We start from the raw sequence: 11,123 nt of genomic DNA, 5'->3' as shown, positions 1-11,123 counted from the left end.
TTATGCATCTGTGTGCACGTGCAGAGATGTCTTGAATGTTGTTTTTGATTTTTATGGGCACTTGCATTTTTAAAAATTTATTTTTGGTAATTGTATGTGTTTGTTATTGATTGAGAGAGACTATTGAGAAAGACAGACTTAAAAGAATGGAGTGGTAATGTTAAAATCTACTTCTTTTCCAGTGTGGGGTGAACTGACAACTTTGCTGCATGTATGCTGGTCTCTAGTCAATGAGTCATATAATTCAAGAATACCCTTCCCCTGGCTTTCACAGCTTTCTTTTTATTATTTTTCTCCTCTGAATTTTTCTTCTTTTTTCTGGTATGCTGACATCTTCTCTGTCAGTTGGAAGGAAGGTGGCTTTTCAGATACTCTCTTAAGAACTGCTTCTGAATTGTGCTGCCTCACATTTTTCCTGGCATTTTACAGAATTCATTAACAACTTGGCTGCCTTCTTATGTCAATCCGATTCATATTTATAGGCACAGCTTGTAGTCCTTTGGTAGATTAAATTGTATTTTAAACAAGAAAAATGTACAAAGGAAACAATTTCTGATTAAATGCTCTGAAAACCATTGAGCCAAGATGACTACTTATTCTAAACCTATTGACCTAAGCATGTCCTGTTAGGATATTAGATAAAACAAGAACAACAAGAAAGCTTATAGTTTATTAGCTTATTTTGTTTTTGGTTTGTATTTATCTTGAATTTGTAAAGAATTATATATTATTGTGCTAAATGTGAATAAATGATACATTTGTGAAAGACAAGCTTCTATTTATAGTCACTAATCCTCTCTCGGGGGGCTTTCCCAGTGGCTCAGTGGTAAAGAATCCACCTGCAAGGCAGGAGCTGGAAGAGATGTGGGTTTGATCCCTAGGTTGGGAATATTCCCTGGAGAAGGAAATGGCAACACACTCCAGTATTCTTGCCTGGACAATCCCTTGGATAGAGGAGCCTGGGGGGTTACAGTCCATGGGGTTGCAGAGAGTCAGACACATCTGAAGCAACTTAGCACACATGCATACAACCCTTTCTCAAAATGGTAAACAGCCAAAAGACTTTCAGAGATTCATATTTTGGGGAAGAATTACTTGAGGTTTTTTTCTAGATTGAAAATTATAAACAGTTAATAAAGTAATATATTTTTATGTCAATATTTCCGTATTACAATCTCACTTTAACTACAAATTTTAATTGGAGACTTTTAGATTAAAAAAGCTGAGGAAGTGATTGGCAAATGATGCCTATAAGTTTTCAAATATTAATTCAAATATTTATCCACAATTTGCTCCCACCCTTTGGAATGAAAGGAGAAAGCCTCACACACTACAAAATATCTCTCTAACTTCCATTAGTAAAATATTATTATCCTGTGCAGATACTGTGTAGCATTACTGCCCAGAGGCGAAGATTATTAAAGCATTACTATAGAAAAGCTGATGCTATGTTTATGACAGAGAGTATACAGATGTCAAGTGTAGTGGTGTTGGGTCTAAAAAGATTTTGAAAACTGTGTTTTTCACTTCTCTATTAGCATTAAAATGCTACAAAGAGAAAAAGGAATCTGACAGCTACATTATGGATTTATGCAAATTACTTACAACAAACTAAACAAAATAGCAGACACCTTTGTACAAGAGGAAAATGTTCCAAAGCAGGTGCACTAGAATTCTTTCATGACTGTCAAAAACATTACCCTGTGAACTCATCCTCAAATTAATTTAGAATAATTTCCTCCAAATATAGAAGTCTTCATTCAGACTATCAACTTATAGTAGCCTTCTAAATGCCAAGAAATCTTTACTATACTGACCATCTGATTATAGCACACAATTAACTGAAAAGAAATTCCTTCCACAGTTTCAAGGATTTTTAGTATTAACAATTAACAATGTTCAAGTTTCAATTGTTTTTTTCCTTCAATCACTATTTGGCTATCTCACATTCTGTGTATTAAAAGAAAAGTTAATATCTATATCTATCTACCTCTAACTTATTGCCTTCCACTTAGAATGTCCTCATGATATGATACAGAATAAATTAGATCTCACTGATTTCCATTATAATTATAGCTATTGTGTAATTGTCTGTCATTTGCTTTATTTTCTCTAGCAGGTAAATAATGACAATATGTCCAATTGTTTTTTAATAAGTTCTGAATAAAGGGCAACCTACACTTTATTGGGGTTATTTGCAACTTCTTAAATCAACCTTTAAAAGTTAATATAAACAAATTTAACTATTACATTCAAGAAGAAAACACTTTGACACAGAATTTTTATGATTATTATTATAACAGAAGGTTTCAATTTTCTATCAAATATAGTTAAATTAATAAAATTTTCATTAAAAAATTCAACTTTTAAATATTAAAAACAAATCAAATCTTAGAAAATTAAGTACACAATTTTAAAAGGTCCTATTAATGTCCCTTACTATATAAGATTATCTGTTTATGTAAATAAGCCCATAGAAACTTCTCACTATAAGTTTTGTAGAAAAAGTTATCATTTGCATTAATATAGAATAAAGTGGTACCATGCCAATTATTCTTCAGTAGTGAGAAATTCTGAGTAATGAATTAAGCTAGACACATGCAAACTAATTTGAACAAAAGTGCTACAGCATTTATTTCATCATTATTAACTGCAACTGGTATTTCACTGTATATTCAATTGTGGCTTTTTTTTATAATAGTCGTTGGCAAACAATGTGATTTAAATAAATATTCACAAAATACAACTTACAAATCACTAAGAAATATACTTTCAAGTGTTCAACACCAATAGTATCAAATATGTTAAATAAAGACAGAATATTAATTCCCTTTTATCTCATCAAAATAATAAATGATTGTAAATACCCATTTCCTGAAGTCAAACATTATAGTTGGTAAGTACGTACATTGTTAAAGATCTGGAAGACAGTATGGGCTGTCATATAAAATACATCAAAACCCCTGGATGGGAAGGAGATTTGGGGGAGAATGGATACATGTATATGTGTGGCTGGGTCCCTTTGCTGTTCACCTGAAACTATCATAGCATTGATAATTGTCTATACCTCAACAAAAAATAAAAAGTTTATTAAAAAAACAATAAATTAAAATAAAATATCATATGTAAAATAGATGGCAAGTGGGAATTTGTTGTGTGACACAGGGAGCTTAACACAGTGCTCTATGACAACTTAGTGGGGTGGGATGGAAAGGGAGATGGGTGGGAAGGAGAGGACATAGGCATACCTGTGACTGATTCATGTTGATATGGGGCAGAGGCTAGCACAATATTTTAAAGGAATTATCCTCCAATAAAAAGAAAAAATAACAAATTTAAATATATATATATATATAACGTAAAGTGAAAGTGTCTCAGTCATGTCTGACTCTTTGTGACCCTATGGACTGTATCAGTTCAGTTCAGTCGCTCAGTCATGTCCGACTCTTTGATTGCAGCATGCCAGGCCTCCCTGTCCATCACCAACTCCCGGAGTTCACTCAAACTCATGTCCATCAAGTCAGTGATACCATGCAGCCATCTCATCCTCTGTCATTCCCTTCTCCTCCCGCCCCCAATCCCTCCCAGCATCAGAGTCTTTTCCAATGAGTCAACTCTTCGCATGAGGTGGTCAAAATACTGGAGTTTCAGCTTTAGCATCATTCCTTCCAAAGAACACCCAGGACCTATCTCGTCCATGGAAATCTCCAGGCCAGAATACTGAAGTGGGTAGCCTTTCTCTTCTTTGGGGGATCTTCCAAAGCCAGGGATTGAACCCAGGTCTCCTGCATTGCAGGCAGATTCTTTACCAGCTGAGTCACAAGGGAAGCCCAAGAATACTGGAGTGGGTAGCTTATCCCTTCTCCAGTGGATCTTCCCTATCCAGGAATTGAACCAGGGTTTCCTGCATTGCAGGCAGATTCTTTACCAAATGAGCTAAGAAAACCTTTTACAAAGTACCTATGCAGCAATCTCATTCCTGGGGATTTATTCCAAGAAAATAAATACAATTTTTTTTGTATTTTTGTTTACTACAGTAAAAATATGAAACTGCATTAAAAGTCCACCAACAGATTTATTAAATAAACAATGCCTAAATCTGGAAACAGTATGTGTATTAAATATTTTAAGAGAATGATATTTCTCATTATTGAAAGATATTCATATATTAAAAATTAAATAGAAAACAATCAATAACAAAATAAAACTGAGAAGAAAGAGTTAACCGACCAGGCTTAACTGTTATTCTTTGAAAGAATTACTTATAAAGCTGTCTCTTGGCTAGCATCTGGAAACTTAGATATTAAGAAGGTTCCCAACACCATTAACTGAGAAGAGCATTTCTGCATAGCTCAGCTATACCTGCTTTTCTTCTGGAAATCTGGAATTTGATTATATTCCAGGCAGAGGGTGCCTACTAGATCATCACCCAATAAAACCCTGGGCACTGAGTCTGTTATGAACTTACCTGGTTGTTGACATTTCACATGTGCTGTCACACTCATTTTTGATGGAATTAGACATATCCTGTGTGACCCTTGAAGTTTGCAGCTAGTTTTCCTAGACTTGCCTATAAGCCTCTTCCCTTTGCTGATTTTGCTTTTTATTCTTTCATCAAAATAAATCATTATGACTATATGCCGAGACTGCAGACTCCTCCAAACCTGGGGGTGGTTGGTGACCCTCAACACTGTCTTGCTTGGAGAATCCCACGGACAGAGAAGCCTGACAGGCTATTGTCCATGGGGTCTAAAGAGTCGGACATGACTTAGTGATTATACCAATAAGAAAAGAAAGAAAGTGAAGTCGTTCAGTCGTGTCCGACTCTTTGCGACCCCATGGACTGTAGCCTACCAGGTTCTTCCATCCATAGGATTTTCCAGGTAAAAGTACTGGAGTCAGTTGCCATTTCCTTCTCCAGGGGATCTTCCGAATCCAGGGATCAAACCCAGGTCTCACGCATTGCAGGCAGACTCTTTACTGTCTGAGCTACAGCGGGCTTACTTGGTAATAACAGATACTTATAAATGAATTTATATGGGTGTCCCTCGTGGCTCAGATGGTAAAGAATCGGCCTGCAATGCGGGAGACCTGGGTTCAATCCCTGGGTTGGGAAGATCCCCTGGAGAAGGGAACGGCTATCCACTACAGTATTCTGGCCTGGAGAATTCCATGGACAGAGGAGCCTGGCGGACTATAGTCCATGAGGCAGCAAAGAGTTGGATATGACTGAGTGCCTTTCATTTTCACTATCATAAATGAATAAGAAAAAACAAACCAGCATGTTAAGAATATAAGCAGTAAACTATATGTGTTTATATATATATATATATATATATATTTCTTTCTTAATATTAGTTATCAGTAGTGCTATCTTGTCTACAATGAGTTCTGTAATTAATGAAAAATAAATACCACAGTGACATAAATGATTGAATTATATTCCTTCTGTTCCTAAAATTAAGAAACCTAAGCAAATGAAATATTTACAAAAATTATAATCAGAAGTGGTAAGACAGATTATTACCACTAAATGCACAGAAAGAATGTATACAATATTGATTTCCTCACTGCTTTCAAAAGCTTTTTATTTGCTAGGATATGTAAAAGTGTCCTACTGTTAGTTTGTTTCTCAGCACCTTCAGAAACCAAACATATTGAATTTTGCAAAAGCCAATCTATTTTTGTGTTTGACATTTAAAAAAAATTAATATGTGATATGGATTTGAACATTATAGGTTTAGTTTCCTCCTGCACTAATTTTCTCAACAAGAGTAATTTCAATTGAGGTCTGAAGTTTACTGATTTATTTACTTGTTATTTACTCATCTTAATGTACTTATAGGAGATAATTTGAGAAAATCTTTAGGGAAAAATTAACAAATGAATACAAAAGTGAAGAAATTTATAAAGACTGGTGAATTTGTTTCTAAAAGAAACTGCATGAATACAAAATCTTAAATAGTGCTTTAAATTTATTTACAACCAACTCTTAGTCTGATGAATATTAATTGCTAATTAATGTCACCTAACAATGAAATAGAATTTTTTCCACTTGAAGTGCATACACTTCTGTCGTAGAATGTAAGTTTTTGTTCTTTGGCCAAGAATTCATAAACTTCAAGGCACTTAAATATTTCACCTTCAAAGTATTTTATGTTTATAGATCAGAAATATAGAATCTTGGACTTCCCTGTAGAGCTCAGTGGTAAAAAATCTGCCTGTCAATGCAGGAAATACAGTTTCAATCCCTGATCCAAGAAGATCCCACATGCCCTAAAGAAACTAAACCCATGAGACACTACTGAAGCCCATATGCCCAAGACACCAAGCTCTGCAACCAGAGAAGCCACTGCACTGAGAAGCCTGCACACCACAGGCAGACGGTAGCCCCCACTCATTGCAACTACAGAAAAGCTCATTCATCATCAAAGACCCAGTACAGCCAAAAATAAATAAATAAAATTATTTAAAAAAAGAAATAGAGAACTTTGAAAATAGGTTTAAATTTATTATAATTTTGCATTTGGTACAAGAGAAGAGGATAATGTTCATGTTCAGAAATATGAAAACAGCGTGAATCTCAAAACTTTAAGAACTCAAGTGTCAAAAGTTCCCATTAATTTAGATCTCTTTTATTGTAAAATGGTACATGATACTTCATATGTCATAAAGCAGAAAGAGGAAATAGAAAACTCTAGTTAAGCATATTTTGCTGTTTCTAAAAAATGTTAAATAAAATCTACTCATATGTATCCTTCCAATCTAGAGGCTCACATTCTCTTTCAAATATATTTGTATCAACCTTGAATGAACCATGTTGGTCACTCAGACTCTTATGTGACCCCATGGACTATATAAACCACCAGTGGCTCAGACTGTAAAGAATCGGCCTGCCATGCAGGAGACCCAAGTTAAATCCCTGGGTTGGGAAGATCTCCTGTAGAAAGGAATGGCTACCCACTCCAGTTTTCTTGCCTGGGAAATTCCATGGACAGAGGTGCCTGGCGGGCTGAGCAACAGTCCCAGATCATAGGGTAGCAAAGAGCTGGACAAGACTGAGTGACTAACACTTTCGCTTTCACTTTCAATAAATCATATTGCATTTCAAAGTGTAAGTTCTTGCCTGTTAAACTACAGTTCTGATCTGGTGTATAGCAAGAAGATTTTCATTGTTACTGTTATTTATTAGCACAGTGTGGAAAAATTGCAGAGAATGCTTTTGTTCTATGTTTTAAGGTGTCATTGAAGATTCCTACCCCTTCTTACTTAATGGAAATTTTCTGGGCCACTTTATTAAGGCCTCTGATGAAATCAAATGCTCTTCAGTGTTTGTTTATTAAGTTTGGCTGCCACTGTGGGAACAATTTAGATTGCTTGAAGAATGTGCCCAAATAATGAGACTGTTTGATAGCTGAGTGAGATTAAAAATCCTGTAAAAGTAAAAGGGAAATATATTTTTTATACCTTTAGGCTTTTCTTTCCTTTTTTTTTTTTTACATTTTGAACTGTTATATATTGAGTTATCATCTAGTCTTTAATTAGTTGGATTCTCATTTATATGAGTAAACCATAGAATAAAGAACAAAAGCCAAATTTCTAAGAAATATTTATGCCTTCATATCCTTGTTTTAATGGTGAAGTATTGAGCTTTATTCTAATACTAACTTACCAAATAGTTTTTGTTTCTTTAAAAAAATTCTCACCATATATAAATTTCAAAAAAATAATTTCATGACTTTTAGGTGATTTACTCATTTTTGCATACTAAGTCACTTCAGTCATCTCTGACTCTTTGCAACCTCATGGACTGTAACCCACCAGGCTCCTCCATCCATGGGATTCTCCAGGCAAGAATACTGGAATGGGTTGCCATGCCCTCCTCCAGGGGATCTTCCTGACCCAGGGCTCAAATCCATGTCTTTTAAGTATTCTGCATTGGCAGGTGGGTTCTTTACCAGTAGCACCACCCAAGAAGCCCCTTACTCATGTCTAACATCCTTTATTTTTCCATTGGTAACTGAGGATTTCACAATTAGGCCTTTCAGAGTTGTTATACATGACTTAGTCTGATGGTAAAGAAGGATTTAGAGGATCCCACTCACTTCTTCAGAAATCCACTCCCTCAAAAAGCCAGGAATGAACCAATGTAGGGCAAAGAACAATTTTCCAGACTTAATATTAAAGCCACGATAACATCGGATGATGAAGGATAACTAAAGAACTGGATGGAAGGATAACTGGACTTAACTTCTAGCCAAACTAATATTCTTTTATCAAGTCTTGTATTCTGAAAACATGTTTAAAGAGACCATAGGAATAAATAAACAGCTACTTGAGAATAATATTTACATATCAAGTTTCCTGGACCAATATAATAACTCCGCTTTTCATCTCTTTTTTCATCACTTCTCCATCAGTAATACCTGCTCTGCATAAGGGATACATGTTCTGGAATGGCTAAAGTTTTCTTTGGATAACTGTGTGTCTATGATGAGCAGATTCCTCATCACTGTCAAGACTGTCTTCAGAATCTATGCCAAGTTTTGGGAGGAACTGACATAGGCACAGCCATGTCAAAAAGTCAAGATAATTTTTTAGGTACTGCATTTTTTGATCTTGAGAAACACAGTAAGTGATTGATTCTCCCCAGTCCACAAATATTCTAAGTCAATTTAAAAGAAAATTGTTAGACCTGCTGATTAACACATGTTGCTTTTGAAACAAATATTATAAAATCTTAAGGACAGAACAACTTTTATGAAGAATTTATAAGGCAAATCTATATTACAAATCAGGGCTGTCAGTCCTTGAATAAAACTAAATTGTCTACATGAAACTGCAGCTTGTTTCTAAGCTGAATTTTGGAGAGACTGCACTTTCGGGATACATGCCATGATCTCTATTTGACTTTCCAAGGTAGATTATGGCATCAAAGTTTGTTGTCTTCCAAAAATGAAAAAAAAATATATATATATATATATCAGTCAGTTCATTCGCTCAGTCATGTCCGACTCTGCGACCCCATGAATCACAGCATGCCAGGCCTCCCTGTCCATCACCAACTCCTGGAGTTCACTCAAACTCATGTCCATCGAGTCAGTGATGCCATCCAGCCATTTCATCCTCTGTCATCCCCTTCTCCTCCTGCCCCCAATCCCTCCACTGAACTGAATCAGTTCAGTTCAGTTCAGTCACTCAGTCATGTCCGACTCTTTGTGACCCCATGGATTGTGGCACGCCAGGCTTCCCTGTCCACTACCAATGCCCGGAGCTTGCTCAAACTCATGTCCATCAAATTGGTGATGCCATAAAACCATCTCATCCTCTATTGTCCGCTTCTCCTCCTGCTTTCAATCTTTCCCAGCATCAGGATCTTTCCCAAGGAGTCAGTTCTTAGCATCAGATGGCCAAAGTATTGGAGTTTCAGCTTCAACATCAGTCCTTCCAATGCATATTCAGGACTGATTTTCTTTAGGATGGACTGGTTTGATCTCCTTGCAGTCCAAGGGACTCTCAAGAATCCTCTCCAACATCACAGTTCAAAAAAAAGAATACAAAATTATATATACACAGATTATAGCTGTGTATAAGATGAATTACATGTGGGTAGCTAGAAGGAAATGGACAAATGAAAACAGCTGTTGTAGTTCAGTGGAACTAAGGGTGAATTTTAAAATTTTATTGAATGTTTTTTCAGGAGATAAGATTGGAAATTTTGAGAGTTTCAAATTGTCAGTTAATTCAGATTATTATTGTTCTGGGACTTTTGCAGCAAAGACTCCAGGATCTGAGCCTCTTCCCTCTCTATTTCACTAACCAAGAGAATTACCCCCTAGGAAAGAAGGCAACATCTATTTTCTTAGAAAAGTTATAAAAAGGAACATTCTCAGGGCATATGATACTGGAATGACCTTCTGCAGAAGTCTGTAGATTCCATTCTTAGAAATCTTTAAGAAAGTAGTTGTGGTTGATTACTAAAGATGCATCAAATCCAGTAACCTCTTTGCTGCTTCTGCTGCTGCTGCTGGGTCGCTTCAGTCGTGTCTGACTCTGTGCGACCCCATAGATGGCAGCTCCCCGGGCTCCCCCGTCCCTGGGATTCTCCGGGCAAGAATATTGGAGTGGGTTGCCATTTCCTTCTCCAAGGCATGAAAGTGAGGAGTGGAGGGGAGGTCGCTCGGTCGTGTCCAACTCTTTGCGACCCTATGGACTGCAGCCTACCGGGCTCCTCTGTCTATGGGATTTTCCAGGCAAGAGTGCTGGAGTGGGTTGCCATTGCCTTCTCCAAGTTATCTCTTTACTGAGATAAATTCACATATTATAAAACTCAGCCTTTTTAAGCACACTTTTTAAGTAGTTGTTAGTGTATTTTTACTTTATTCTACTTTTTAAGTAGTTGTTAGTATATTTACAGATTTGCACAACCATCGATCACTATTACCTATTTTTAAAACATATTTTTTAGTACCCATTAAGCAGCCACACCCCCTTCTTCCCTCCTGCCAGCCCCTGGCAACCATCAGTCTATTTTCTGTTTCTATGGATTTGCCTATTCTAGACATTTCATATAAATATGTGTGATTCATGTCTGTCTTCTTTCACTTAGCATAGTGGATTTCAAAGTTCATGTATGTTATAGCCCATATCAGTGCTTCATTCCTTATTATAGTTGAATATTAATGTTCCATTGTATAGTACACCACATTTTGTTTATCCATTCACCAGCTGATACACATTTGGATTGTTGCCATTGTGTGTGTGAAACTGTTGTGAGTAATGCTGCTTTGAACATTTGTGTAAAAATTTTTGTGTGGACATTTGTTTTCAGGTTTTTTGGTTATACATGTAGGTATGGAATTGCTGGGTCTTATCACAAGTCTATGTTTAACTTTTTGAGGATCTCTTTTCCAAGTGGCCGCGCCATTTTACACTCTCACCAGCAATAAATGAGTTCCATGATGATCTTTTGACATCCCTTCCAGCTCTTAATGCAGTGCTTGAAGTGTGGTAAACATTGAATAGATGCCAGTTACTCTTACTGATAATGATGTCAGAGAAAACTGGAAATTGCCTTGTCTCTAAGTAAAATGAAGTCACTGTAATATTTTCCTCACTAGGCT

Source organism: Bison bison, unplaced genomic scaffold (genome assembly GCF_000754665.1).
Source record: "Bison bison bison isolate TAMUID 2011002044 unplaced genomic scaffold, Bison_UMD1.0 scf7180017864051, whole genome shotgun sequence".
NCBI lineage: Eukaryota > Metazoa > Chordata > Mammalia > Artiodactyla > Bovidae > Bison > Bison bison.
Note: the sequence above shows the minus strand (reverse complement) of the source record.